Source organism: Hippocampus zosterae, chromosome 16 (genome assembly GCF_025434085.1).
Source record: "Hippocampus zosterae strain Florida chromosome 16, ASM2543408v3, whole genome shotgun sequence".
In the NCBI taxonomy this organism is placed as follows: Eukaryota; Metazoa; Chordata; class Actinopteri; order Syngnathiformes; family Syngnathidae; genus Hippocampus; species Hippocampus zosterae.
In genome coordinates this window covers 1,933,962-1,949,175 of record NC_067466.1, presented here as the reverse complement: position 1 = coordinate 1,949,175, position 15,214 = coordinate 1,933,962, and the positions used below count along the sequence as shown (strand labels likewise).

The window sequence follows — 15,214 nt, the reverse complement described above, 5'->3', positions numbered from 1 at the left end:
TCACTAGTAAGATCATTTTGAGGCTTGCTATTTGACATGTAAGCCACAAAACGCCCACTAGTTCACTAGTAAGATCATTTTGAGGCTTACTAGTGAACATGTAAGCCACAAAACGCCCACTAGTTCACTAGTAATATCATTTTGATGCTTACTAGTGAACATGTAAGCCACAAAACGCTCACTAGTTCACAAGTAAGGTCATTGTGACGCTTACTAGTGAACATGTAAGCCGCAAAACGCCCACTAGCTCACTCGTAAGATCATTCTGAGGCTTACTAGTTGACATGTAAGCCGCAAAACGCCCACTAGTTCACTAGTAAGATCATTTTCACGCTTACTAGTGAACATCTAAGGCCATAAACGTGCCCAGTAGTTCACTAGTAAGATCATTTTGACGCTTACTAGTGAACATGTAAGGCCATAAATGTGCCCACGAGTTCACTAGTAAGATCATTTTGAGGTTTACTAGTTGACATGTAAGCCACAAAATGCCCACTAGTTCTCTAGTAAGATCATTTTGAGGCTTACTAGTGAAGATGTAAGCCACAAAACGCCCACTAGTTCACTAGTAAGATCATTTTGACGGTTACTAGTTGACATGCAAGCCGCAAAACGCCCACTAGTTCACTAGTAAGATCATTTTGACGCTTACTCGTGAACATGTAAGCCACAAAACGCCCACTAGTTCACTAGTAAGATCATTTTGAGGCTTACTAGTGAACATGTAAGGCCATAAATGTGCCCACTAGTTCACTAGTAAGATCATTTTGACGCTTACTAGTGAACATGTAAGGCCATAAATGTGCCCACTAATTCACTAGTAAGATCATTTTGAGGCTTACTAGTTGACATGTAAGCCACAAAATGCCCACTAGTTCTCTAGTAAGATCATTTTGAGGCTTACTAGTGAAGATGTAAGCCACAAAACGCCCACTAGTTCACTGGTAAGATCATTTTGACGCCTACTAGTGAACATGTAAGCCACAAAACACTCACTAGTTCACAAGTAAGGTCATTGTGACGCTTACTAGTGAACATGTAAGCCACAAAAGAAGCCACTAGTTCACTAGTAAGATCGTTTTCAGGCTTACTAGTTGACACGTAAGCCGCAAAATGCCCACTAGTTCACTGGTAAGATCATTTTGAGGCTTACTAGTGAACATGTAAGGCCATAAATGTGCCCATTAGTTCACTAGTAAGATCATTTTGAGGCTTGCTATTTGACATGTAAGCCACAAAACGCCCACTAGTTCACTAGTAAGATCATTTTGAGGCTTACTAGTGAACATGTAAGCCACAAAACGCCCACTAGTTCACTAGTAAGATCATTTTGATGCTTACTAGTGAACATGTAAGCCACAAAACGCTCACTAGTTCACAAGTAAGGTCATTGTGACGCTTACTAGTGAACATGTAAGTCGCAAAACGCCCACTAGCTCACTCGTAAGATCATTTTGAGGCTTACTAGTTGACATGTAAGCCGCAAAACGCCCACTAGTTCACTAGTAAGATCATTTTCACGCTTACTAGTGAACATCTAAGGCCATAAACGTGCCCACTAGTTCACTAGTAAGATCATTTTGACGCTTACTAGTGAACATGTAAGGCCATAAATGTGCCCACTAGTTCACTAGTAAGATCATTTTGAGGCTTACTAGTTGACATGTAAGTCACAAAATGCCCACTAGTTCTCTAGTAAGATCATTTTGAGGCTTACTAGTGAAGATGTAAGCCACAAAACGCCCACTAGTTCACTATTAAGATCATTTTGACACTTACTAGTGAACATGTAAGCCACAAAACGCTCACTAGTTCACAAGTAAGGTCATTGTGACGCTTACTAGTGAACATGTAAGCCGCAAAACGCCCACTAGCTCACTCGTAAGATCATTCTGAGGCTTACTAGTTGACATGTAAGCCGGAAAACGCCCACTAGTTCACTAGTAAGATCATTTTGAGGCTTACTAGTTGACATGTAAGCCGCAAAATGCCCACTAGTTCACTGGTAAGATCATTTTGAGGCTTACTAGTGAACATGTAAGGCCATAAATGTGCCCACGAGTTCACTAGTAAGATCATTTTGAGGTTTACTAGTTGACATGTAAGCCACAAAATGCCCACTAGTTCTCTAGTAAGATCATTTTGAGGCTTACTAGTGAAGATGTAAGCCACAAAACGCCCACTAGTTCACTAGTAAGATCATTTTGACGCTTACTAGTTGACATGCAAGCCGCAAAACGCCCACTAGTTCACTAGTAAGATCATTTTGACGCTTACTCGTGAACATGTAAGCCACAAAACGCCCACTAGTTCACTAGTAAGATCATTTTGATGCTTACTAGTGAACATGTAAGCCACAAAACGCTCACTAGTTCACAAGTAAGGTTATTTGGACGCCCACTAGTTCACTAGTAAGATCATTTTGACGCTTACTAGTTGACATGCAAGCCGCAAAACGCCCACTAGTTCACTAGTAAGATCATTTTGACGCTTACTCGTGAACATGTAAGCCACAAAACGCCCACTAGTTCACTAGTAAGATCATTTTGAGGCTTACTAGTGAACATGTAAGGCCATAAATGTGCCCACTAGTTCACTAGTAAGATCATTTTGACGCTTACTACTGAACATGTAAGGCCATAAATGTGCCCACTAATTCACTAGTAAGATCATTTTGAGGCTTACTAGTTGACATGTAAGCCACAAAATGCCCACTAGTTCTCTAGTAAGATCATTTTGAGGCTTACTAGTGAAGATGTAAGCCACAAAACGCCCACTAGTTCACTGGTAAGATCATTTTGACGCATACTAGTGAACATGTAAGCCACAAAACACTCACTAGTTCACAAGTAAGGTCATTGTGACGCTTACTAGTGAACATGTAAGCCACAAAAGAAGCCACTAGTTCACTAGTAAGATCGTTTTCAGGCTTACTAGTTGACACGTAAGCCGCAAAATGCCCACTAGTTCACTGGTAAGATCATTTTGAGGCTTACTAGTGAACATGTAAGGCCATAAATGTGCCCATTAGTTCACTAGTAAGATCATTTTGAGGCTTGCTATTTGACATGTAAGCCACAAAACGCCCACTAGTTCACTAGTAAGATCATTTTGAGGCTTACTAGTGAACATGTAAGCCACAAAACGCCCACTAGTTCACTAGTAAGATCATTTTGATGCTTACTAGTGAACATGTAAGCCACAAAACGCTCACTAGTTCACAAGTAAGGTCATTGTGACGCTTACTAGTGAACATGTAAGTCGCAAAACGCCCACTAGCTCACTCGTAAGATCATTTTGAGGCTTACTAGTTGACATGTAAGCCGCAAAACGCCCACTAGTTCACTAGTAAGATCATTTTCACGCTTACTAGTGAACATCTAAGGCCATAAACGTGCCCACTAGTTCACTAGTAAGATCATTTTGACGCTTACTAGTGAACATGTAAGGCCATAAATGTGCCCACTAGTTCACTAGTAAGATCATTTTGAGGCTTACTAGTTGACATGTAAGCCACAAAATGCCCACTAGTTCTCTAGTAAGATCATTTTGAGGCTTACTAGTGAAGATGTAAGCCACAAAACGCCCACTAGTTCACTATTAAGATCATTTTGACGCTTACTAGTGAACATGTAAGCCACAAAACGCTCACTAGTTCACAAGTAAGGTCATTGTGACGCTTACTAGTGAACATGTAAGCCGCAAAACGCCCACTAGCTCACTCGTAAGATCATTCTGAGGCTTACTAGTTGACATGTAAGCCGGAAAACGCCCACTAGTTCACTAGTAAGATCATTTTGAGGCTTACTAGTTGACATGTAAGCCGCAAAATGCCCACTAGTTCACTGGTAAGATCATTTTGAGGCTTACTAGTGAACATGTAAGGCCATAAATGTGCCCACGAGTTCACTAGTAAGATCATTTTGAGGTTTACTAGTTGACATGTAAGCCACAAAATGCCCACTAGTTCTCTAGTAAGATCATTTTGAGGCTTACTAGTGAAGATGTAAGCCACAAAACGCCCACTAGTTCACTAGTAAGATCATTTTGACGCTTACTAGTTGACATGCAAGCCGCAAAACGCCCACTAGTTCACTAGTAAGATCATTTTGACGCTTACTCGTGAACATGTAAGCCACAAAACGCCCACTAGTTCACTAGTAAGATCATTTTGATGCTTACTAGTGAACATGTAAGCCACAAAACGCTCACTAGTTCACAAGTAAGGTCATTGTGACGCCCACTAGTAAGATCATTTTGACGCTTACTAGTTGACATGCAAGCCGCAAAACGCCCACTAGTTCACTAGTAAGATCATTTTGACGCTTACTCGTGAACATGTAAGCCACAAAACGCCCACTAGTTCACTAGTAAGATCATTTTGATGCTTACTAGTGAACATGTAGGCCACAAAACGCTCACTAGTTCACAAGTAAGGTCATTGTGACGCCCACTAGTTTACTAGTAAGATCATTTTGACGCTTACTAGTGAACACGTAAGGCAATAAATGTGCCCATTAGTTCACTAGTAAGATCATTTTGAGGCTTGCTATTTGACATGTAAGCCACAAAACGCCCACTAGTTCACTAGTAAGATCATTTTGAGGCTTACTAGTGAACATGTAAGCCACAAAACGCCCACTAGTTCACTAGTAATATCATTTTGATGCTTACTAGTGAACATGTAAGCCACAAAACGCTCACTAGTTCACAAGTAAGGTCATTGTGACGCTTACTAGTGAACATGTAAGCCGCAAAACGCCCACTAGCTCACTCGTAAGATCATTCTGAGGCTTACTAGTTGACATGTAAGCCGCAAAACGCCCACTAGTTCACTAGTAAGATCATTTTCACGCTTACTAGTGAACATCTAAGGCCATAAACGTGCCCAGTAGTTCACTAGTAAGATCATTTTGACGCTTACTAGTGAACATGTAAGGCCATAAATGTGCCCACGAGTTCAATAGTAAGATCATTTTGAGGTTTACTAGTTGACATGTAAGCCACAAAATGCCCACTAGTTCTCTAGTAAGATCATTTTGAGGCTTACTAGTGAAGATGTAAGCCACAAAACGCCCACTAGTTCACTAGTAAGATCATTTTGACGGTTACTAGTTGACATGCAAGCCGCAAAACGCCCACTAGTTCACTAGTAAGATCATTTTGACGCTTACTCGTGAACATGTAAGCCACAAAACGCCCACTAGTTCACTAGTAAGATCATTTTGAGGCTTACTAGTGAACATGTAAGGCCATAAATGTGCCCACTAGTTCACTAGTAAGATCATTTTGACGCTTACTAGTGAACATGTAAGGCCATAAATGTGCCCACTAATTCACTAGTAAGATCAATTTGAATGCTTACTAGTTGACATGTAAGCCACAAAATGCCCACTAGTTCTCTAGTAAGATCATTTTGAGGCTTACTAGTGAAGATGTAAGCCACAAAACGCCCACTAGTTCACTGGTAAGATCATTTTGACGCCTACTAGTGAACATGTAAGCCACAAAACACTCACTAGTTCACAAGTAAGGTCATTGTGACGCTTACTAGTGAACATGTAAGCCACAAAAGAAGCCACTAGTTCACTAGTAAGATCGTTTTCAGGCTTACTAGTTGACACGTAAGCCGCAAAATGCCCACTAGTTCACTGGTAAGATCATTTTGAGGCTTACTAGTGAACATGTAAGGCCATAAATGTGCCCATTAGTTCACTAGTAAGATCATTTTGAGGCTTGCTATTTGACATGTAAGCCACAAAACGCCCACGAGTTCACTAGTAAGATCATTTTGAGGCTTACTAGTGAACATGTAAGCCACAAAACGCCCACTAGTTCACTAGTAAGATCATTTTGATGCTTACTAGTGAACATGTAAGCCACAAAACGCTCACTAGTTCACAAGTAAGGTCATTGTGACGCTTACTAGTGAACATGTAAGCCGCAAAACGCCCACTAGCTCACTCGTAAGATCATTTTGAGGCTTACTAGTTGACATGTAAGCCGCAAAACGCCCACTAGTTCACTAGTAAGATTTTTTCACGCTTACTAGTGAACATCTAAGGCCATAAACGTGCCCACTATTTCACTAGTAAGATCATTTTGACGCTTACTAGTGAACATGTAAGGCCATAAATGTGCCCACTAGTTCACTAGTAAGATCATTTTGAGGCTTACTAGTTGACATGTAAGCCACAAAATGCCCACTAGTTCTCTAGTAAGATCATTTTGAGGCTTACTAGTGAAGATGTAAGCCACAAAACGCCCACTAGTTCACTATTAAGATCATTTTGACGCTTACTAGTTGACATGCAAGCCGCAAAACGCCCACTAGTTCACTAGTAAGATCATTTTGATGCTTACTCGTGAACATGTAAGCCACAAAACGCCCACTAGTTCACTAGTAAGATCATTTTGAGGCTTACTAGTGAACATGTAAGCCACAAAACGCCCACTAGTTCACTAGTAAGATCATTTTGATGCTTACTAGTGAACATGTAAGCCACAAAACGCTCACTAGTTCACAAGTAAGGTCATTGTGACGCTTACTAGTGAACATGTAAGCCACAAAACGCCCACTAGTTCACTAGTAAGATCATTTTGACGCTTACCCGTGAACATGTAAGCCACAAAACGCCCACTAGTTCACTAGTAAGATCATTTTGAGGCTTACTAGTGAACATGTAAGGCCCTAAATGTGCCCACTAGTTTACTAGTAAGATCATTTTGACGCTTACTAGTGAAGACGTAAGGCCATAAATGTGCCCATTAGTTCACTAGTAAGATCATTTTGAGGCTTGCTATTTGACATGTAAGCCACAAAATGCCCACTAGTTCTCTAGTAAGATCATTTTGAGGCTTACTAGTGAAGATGTAAGCCACAAAACGCCCACTAGTTCACTGGTAAGATCATTTTGACGCCTACTAGTGAACATGTAAGCCACAAAACACTCACTAGTTCACAAGTAAGGTCATTGTGACGCTTACTAGTGAACATGTAAGCCACAAAAGAAGCCACTAGTTCACTAGTAAGATCGTTTTCAGGCTTACTAGTTGACACGTAAGCCGCAAAATGCCCACTAGTTCACTGGTAAGATCATTTTGAGGCTTACTAGTGAACATGTAAGGCCATAAATGTGCCCATTAGTTCACTAGTAAGATCATTTTGAGGCTTGCTATTTGACATGTAAGCCACAAAACGCCCACAAGTTCACTAGTAAGATCATTTTGAGGCTTACTAGTGAACATGTAAGCCACAAAACGCCCACTAGTTCACTAGTAAGATCATTTTGATGCTTACTAGTGAACATGTAAGCCACAAAACGCTCACTAGTTCACAAGTAAGGTCATTGTGACGCTTACTAGTGAACATGTAAGCCGCAAAACGCCCACTAGCTCACTCGTAAGATCATTTTGAGGCTTACTAGTTGACATGTAAGCCGCAAAACGCCCACTAGTTCACTAGTAAGATCATTTTCACGCTTACTAGTGAACATCTAAGGCCATAAACGTGCCCACTATTTCACTAGTAAGATCATTTTGACGCTTACTAGTGAACATGTAAGGCCATAAATGTGCCCACTAGTTCACTAGTAAGATCATTTTGAGGCTTACTAGTTGACATGTAAGCCACAAAATGCCCACTAGTTCTCTAGTAAGATCATTTTGAGGCTTACTAGTGAAGATGTAAGCCACAAAACGCCCACTAGTTCACTCTTAAGATCATTTTGACGCTTACTAGTTGACATGCAAGCCGCAAAACGCCCACTAGTTCACTAGTAAGATCATTTTGATGCTTACTCGTGAACATGTAAGCCACAAAACGCCCACTAGTTCACTAGTAAGATCATTTTGAGGCTTACTAGTGAACATGTAAGCCACAAAACGCCCACTAGTTCACTAGTAAGATCATTTTGATGCTTACTAGTGAACATGTAAGCCACAAAACGCTCACTAGTTCACAAGTAAGGTCATTGTGACGCTTACTAGTGAACATGTAAGCCACAAAACGCCCACTAGTTCACTAGTAAGATCATTTTGACGCTTACCCGTGAACATGTAAGCCACAAAACGCCCACTAGTTCACTAGTAAGATCATTTTGAGGCTTACTAGTGAACATGTAAGGCCCTAAATGTGCCCACTAGTTTACTAGTAAGATCATTTTGACGCTTACTAGTGAACACGTAAGGCCATAAATGTGCCCATTAGTTCACTAGTAGGATCATTTTGAGGCTTGCTATTTGACAGGTAAGACACAAAACGCCCACTAGTTCACTAGTAAGATCATTTTGAGGCTTACTAGTGAACATGTAAGCCACAAAACGCCCACTAGTTCACTAGTAAGATCATTTTGAGGCTTACTAGTTGACATGTAAGCCGCAAAATGCCCACTAGTTCACTGGTAAGATCATTTTGAGGCTTACTAGTGAACATGTAAGGCCATAAATGTGCCCACTAGTTCACTAGTAAGATCATTTTGAGGCTTACTAGTTGACATGTAAGCCACAAAACGCCCACTAGTTCACTAGTAAGATCATTTTGAGGCTTACGAGTGAAGATGTAAGCCACAAAACGCCCACTAGTTTACTAGTAAGATCATTTTGACGCTTACTAGTGAACACGTAAGGCAATAAATGTGCCCATTAGTTCACTAGTAAGATCATTTTGAGGCTTGCTATTTGACATGTAAGCCACAAAACGCCCACTAGTTCACTAGTAAGATTATTTTGACGCTTACTAGTGAACATGTAAGCCACAAAACGCACAGTAGTTCACAAGTAAGGTCATTGTGACGCTTAGTAGTGAACATGTAAGCCGCAAAACGCCCACTAGCTCACTCGTAAGATCGTTTTCAGGCTTACTAGTTGACACGTAAGCCGCAAAATGCCCACTAGTTCACTGGTAAGATCATTTTGAGGCTTACTAGTGAACATGTAAGGCCATAAATGTGCCCATTAGTTCACTAGTAAGATCATTTTGAGGCTTGCTATTTGACATGTAAGCCACAAAACGCCCACTAGTTCACTAATAAGATCATTTTGAGGCTTACTAGTGAACATGTAAGCCACAAAACGCCCACTAGTTCACTAGTAAGATCATTTTGATGCTTACTAGTGAACATGTAAGCCACAAAACGCTCACTAGTTCACAAGTAAGGTCATTGTGACGCTTACTAGTGAACATGTAAGCCGCAAAACGCCCACTAGCTCACTCGTAAGATCATTTTGAGGCTTACTAGTTGATATCTAAGCCGCAAAACGCCCACTAGTTCACTAGTAAGATCATTTTCACGCTTACTAGTGAACATCTAAGGCCATAAACGTGCCCACTAGTTCACTAGTAAGATCATTTTGACGCTTACTAGTGAACATGTAAGGCCATAAATGTGCCCACTAGTTCACTAGTAAGATCATTTTGAGGCTTACTAGTTGACATGTAAGCCACAAAATGCCCACTAGTTCTCTAGTAAGATCATTTTGAGGCTTACTAGTGAAGATGTAAGCCACAAAACGCCCACTAGTTCACTATTAAGATCATTTTGACGCTTACGAGTTGACATGCAAGCCGCAAAATGCCCACTAGTTCACTAGTAAGATCATTTTGAGGCTTGCTATTTGACATGTAAGACACAAAACGCCCACTAGTTCTCTAGTAAGATCATTTTGAGGCTTACTAGTGAACATGTAAGCCCCAAACCCCCACTAGTTCACTATTAAGATCATTTTGACGCTTACTAGTTGACATGTAAGCCGCAAAACGCCCACTAGTTCACTAGTAAGATCATTTTGAGGCTTACTAGTGAACATGTAAGCCACAAAACGCCCACTAGTTCACTAGTAAGATCATTTTGAGGCTTACTAGTTGACATGTAAGCCGCAAAATGCCCACTAGTTCACTGGTAAGATCATTTTGAGGCTTACTAGTGAACATGTAAGGCCATAAATGTGCCCACTAGTTCACTAATAAGATCATTTTGAGGCTTACTAGTTGACATGTAAGCCACAAAACGCCCACTAGTTCACTAGTAAGATCATTTTGAGGCTTACGAGTGAAGATGTAAGCCACAAAACGCCCACTAGTTTACTAGTAAGATCATTTTGACGCTTACTAGTGAACACGTAAGGCAATAAATGTGCCCATTAGTTCACTAGTAAGATCATTTTGAGGCTTGCTATTTGACATGTAAGCCACAAAACGCCCACTAGTTCACTAGTAAGATCATTTTGAGGCTTACTAGTGAACATGTAAGCCACAAAACGCCCACTAGTTCACTAGTAATATCATTTTGATGCTTACTAGTGAACATGTAAGCCACAAAACGCTCACTAGTTCACAAGTAAGGTCATTGTGACGCTTACTAGTGAACATGTAAGCCGCAAAACGCCCACGAGCTCACTCGTAAGATCATTCTGAGGCTTACTAGTTGACATGTAAGCCGCAAAACGCCCACTAGTTCACTAGTAAGATCATTTTCACGCTTACTAGTGAACATCTAAGGCCATAAACGTGCCCAGTAGTTCACTAGTAAGATCATTTTGACGCTTACTAGTGAACATGTAAGGCCATAAATGTGCCCACGAGTTCACTAGTAAGATCATTTTGAGGTTTACTAGTTGACATGTAAGCCACAAAATGCCCACTAGTTCTCTAGTAAGATCATTTTGAGGCTTACTAGTGAAGATGTAAGCCACAAAACGCCCACTAGTTCACTAGTAATATCATTTTGAGGCTTACGAGTGAAGATGTAAGCCACAAAACGCCCACTAGTTTACTAGTAAGATCATTTTGACGCTTACTAGTGAACACGTAAGGCAATAAATGTGCCCATTAGTTCACTAGTAAGATCATTTTGAGGCTTGCTATTTGACATGTAAGCCACAAAACGCCCACTAGTTCACTAGTAAGATCATTTTGAGGCTTACTAGTGAACATGTAAGCCACAAAACGCCCACTAGTTCACTAGTAATATCATTTTGATGCTTACTAGTGAACATGTAAGCCACAAAACGCTCACTAGTTCACAAGTAAGGTCATTGTGACGCTTACTAGTGAACATGTAAGCCGCAAAACGCCCACGAGCTCACTCGTAAGATCATTCTGAGGCTTACTAGTTGACATGTAAGCCGCAAAACGCCCACTAGTTCACTAGTAAGATCATTTTCACGCTTACTAGTGAACATCTAAGGCCATAAACGTGCCCAGTAGTTCACTAGTAAGATCATTTTGACGCTTACTAGTGAACATGTAAGGCCATAAATGTGCCCACGAGTTCACTAGTAAGATCATTTTGAGGTTTACTAGTTGACATGTAAGCCACAAAATGCCCACTAGTTCTCTAGTAAGATCATTTTGAGGCTTACTAGTGAAGATGTAAGCCACAAAACGCCCACTAGTTCACTAGTAATATCATTTTGACGGTTAGTAGTTGACATGCAAGCCGCAAAACGCCCACTAGTTCACGAGTAAGATCATTTTGACGCTTACTCGTGAACATGTAAGCCACAAAACGCCCACTAGTTCACTAGTAAGATCATTTTGAGGCTTACTAGTGAACATGTAAGGCCATAAATGTGCCCACTAGTTCACTAGTAAGATCATTTTGACGCTTACTAGTGAACATGTAAGGCCATAAATGTGCCCACTATTTCACTAGTAAGATCATTATGAGGCTTACTAGTTGACATGTAAGCCACAAAATGCCCACTAGTTCTCTAGTAAGATCATTTTGAGGCTTACTAGTGAAGATGTAAGCCACAAAACGCCCACTAGTTCACTAGTAAGATCATTTTGACGCCTACTAGTGAACATGTAAGCCACAAAACACTCACTAGTTCACAAGTAAGGTCATTGTGACGCTTACTAGTGAACATGTAAGCCACAAAAGAAGCCACTAGTTCACTAGTAAGATCATTTTGAGGCTTACTAGTGAACATGTAAGGCCATAAATGTGCCCACTAGTTCACTAGTAAGATCATTTTGAGGCTTACTAGTTGACATGTAAGCCGCAAAATGCCCACTAGTTCACTGGTAAGATCATTTTGAGGCTTACTAGTGAACATGTAAGGCCATAAATGGGCCCACTAGTTCACTAGTAAGATCATTTTGAGGCTTACTAGTTGACATGTAAGCCGCATAATGCCCACTAGTTCACTGGTAAGATCATTTTGAGGCTTACTAGTGAACATGTAAGCCACAAAACGCTCACTAGTTCACAAGTAAGGTCATTGTGACGCTTACTAGTGAACATGTAAGCCGCAAAACGCCCACGAGCTCACTCGTAAGATCATTCTGAGGCTTACTAGTTGACATGTAAGCCGCAAAACGCCCACTAGTTCACTAGTAAGATCATTTTCACGCTTACTAGTGAACATCTAAGGCCATAAACGTGCCCAGTAGTTCACTAGTAAGATCATTTTGACGCTTACTAGTGAACATGTAAGGCCATAAATGTGCCCACGAGTTCACTAGTAAGATCATTTTGAGGTTTACTAGTTGACATGTAAGCCACAAAATGCCCACTAGTTCTCTAGTAAGATCATTTTGAGGCTTACTAGTGAAGATGTAAGCCACAAAACGCCCACTAGTTCACTAGTAAGATCATTTTGACGGTTAGTAGTTGACATGCAAGCCGCAAAACGCCCACTAGTTCACGAGTAAGATCATTTTGACGCTTACTCGTGAACATGTAAGCCACAAAACGCCCACTAGTTCACTAGTAAGATCATTTTGAGGCTTACTAGTGAACATGTAAGGCCATAAATGTGCCCACTAGTTCACTAGTAAGATCATTTTGACGCTTACTAGTGAACATGTAAGGCATCCCTTCACTGGCTCCCCATTCATTTTAGAATTATTTTTAAGATCCTCCTCTTTGTTTTCAAATCTCTGAATAATCTCGCGCCACCTTACCTCTCTGAGCTCATACGCCCCTACACCCCTGCCGGCGCCTCAGGTCTGTGGACCAGTCTTTGTTAGACGTACCAAGAACTAAACTGAGGCTCAGAGGGGATCGAGCCTTTTCTGTTGCTGGTCCATCTCTCTGGAATGACCTCCCACTGAACATTCGGCAAGCCTCCTCGCTGCCCATCTTTAAAGCCCTCCTCAAAACTCACTTGTATTCTTTGGCGTTTGACTCAGCATGACTTAGATTTGCTATTGGTTTTACTGCTTGGTGCTTTCTACCGCCTTATTACTTATTACTTATTACTGATTCGTCTTACTGTTTATTGTATATGTTAAATCGCTCCATGTACAGCACTTTGTATGCAGCGATGGCTGTTTGAAAGTGCTCTATAAATACTGTTGACTTGACTTGACTTGACTTGACTAGTAAGATCATTTTGAGGCTTACTAGTGAACATGTAAGGCCATAAATGTGCCCACTAGTTCACTAGTAAGATCATTTTGAGGCTTACTAGTTGACATGTAAGCCGCAAAATGCCCACTAGTTCACTGGTAAGATCATTTTGAGGCTTACTAGTGAACATGTAAGGCCATAAATGGGCCCACTAGTTCACTAGTAAGATCATTTTGAGGCTTACTAGTTGACATGTAAGCCGCATAATGCCCACTAGTTCACTGGTAAGATCATTTTGAGGCTTACTAGTGAACATGTAAGCCACAAAACGCTCACTAGTTCACAAGTAAGGTCATTGTGACGCTTACTAGTGAACATGTAAGCCGCAAAACGCCCACGAGCTCACTCGTAAGATCATTCTGAGGCTTACTAGTTGACATGTAAGCCGCAAAACGCCCACTAGTTCACTAGTAAGATAATTTTCACGCTTACTAGTGAACATCTAAGGCCATAAACGTGCCCAGTAGTTCACTAGTAAGATCATTTTGACGCTTACTAGTGAACATGTAAGGCCATAAATGTGCCCACGAGTTCACTAGTAAGATCCTTTTGAGGTTTACTAGTTGACATGTAAGCCACAAAATGCCCACTAGTTCTCTAGTAAGATCATTTTGAGGCTTACTAGTGAAGATGTAAGCCACAAAACGCCCACTAGTTCACTAGTAAGATCATTTTGACGGTTAGTAGTTGACATGCAAGCCGCAAAACGCCCACTAGTTCACGAGTAAGATCATTTTGACGCTTACTCGTGAACATGTAAGCCACAAAACGCCCACTAGTTCACTAGTAAGATCATTTTGAGGCTTACTAGTGAACATGTAAGGCCATAAATGTGCCCACTAGTTCACTAGTAAGATCATTTTGACGCTTACTAGTGAACATGTAAGGCCATAAATGTGCCCACTAATTCACTAGTAAGATCATTTTGAGGCTTACTAGTTGACATGTAAGCCACAAAATGCCCACTAGTTCTCTAGTAAAATCATTTTGAGGCTTACTAGTGAAGATGTAAGCCACAAAACGCCCACTAGTTCACTAGTAAGATCATTTTGACGCCTACTAGTGAACATGTAAGCCACAAAACACTCACTAGTTCACAAGTAAGGTCATTGTGACGCTTACTAGTGAACATGTAAGCCACAAAAGAAGCCACTAGTACACTAGTAAGATCATTTTGAGGCTTACTAGTGAACATGTAAGGCCATAAATGTGCCCACTAGTTCACTAGTAAGATCATTTTGAGGCTTACTAGTTGACATGTAAGCCGCAAAATGCCCACTAGTTCACTGGTAAGATCATTTTGAGGCTTACTAGTGAACATGTAAGGCCATAAATGAGCCCACTAGTTCACTAGTAAGATCATTTTGAGGCTTACTAGTTGACATGTAAGCCGCATAATGCCCACTAGTTCACTGGTAAGATCATTTTGAGGCTTACTAGTGAACATGTAAGCCACAAAACGCCCACTAGTTCATTAGTAAGATCATTTTGAGGCTTACTTGTTGACATGTAAGCCGCAAAACGCCCACTAGTTCACTCGTTAGATCATTTTGAGGCTTACTAGTTGACATGCAAGCCGCAAAACGCCCACTAGTTCACTAGTAAGATCATCGTGACGCTTACTCGTGAACATGTAAGCCACAAAACGCCCACTAGTTCACTAGTAAGATCGTTTTGAGGCTTACTAGTGAACATGTAAGCCACAAAACGCCCACTAGTTCACTAGTAAGATTATTTTGACGCTTACTAGTGAACATTTAAGCCACAAAACGCACAGTAGTTCACAAGTAAGGTCATTGTGACGCTTAGTAGTGAACATGTAAGCCGTAAAACGCCCACTAGCTCACTCGTAAGAT

At 40.8% G+C, this 15,214-nt stretch overlaps 1 protein-coding gene across 1 annotated transcript in view; it reads left to right on the top strand.

Annotated features, from left to right (window-relative positions):
• The window catches only part of LOC127588491 (gamma-aminobutyric acid receptor subunit pi-like), a 495,336-nt gene that overhangs the window by 456,131 nt on the left and 23,991 nt on the right, over positions 1–15,214 (top strand). The window lies entirely within an intron of this gene.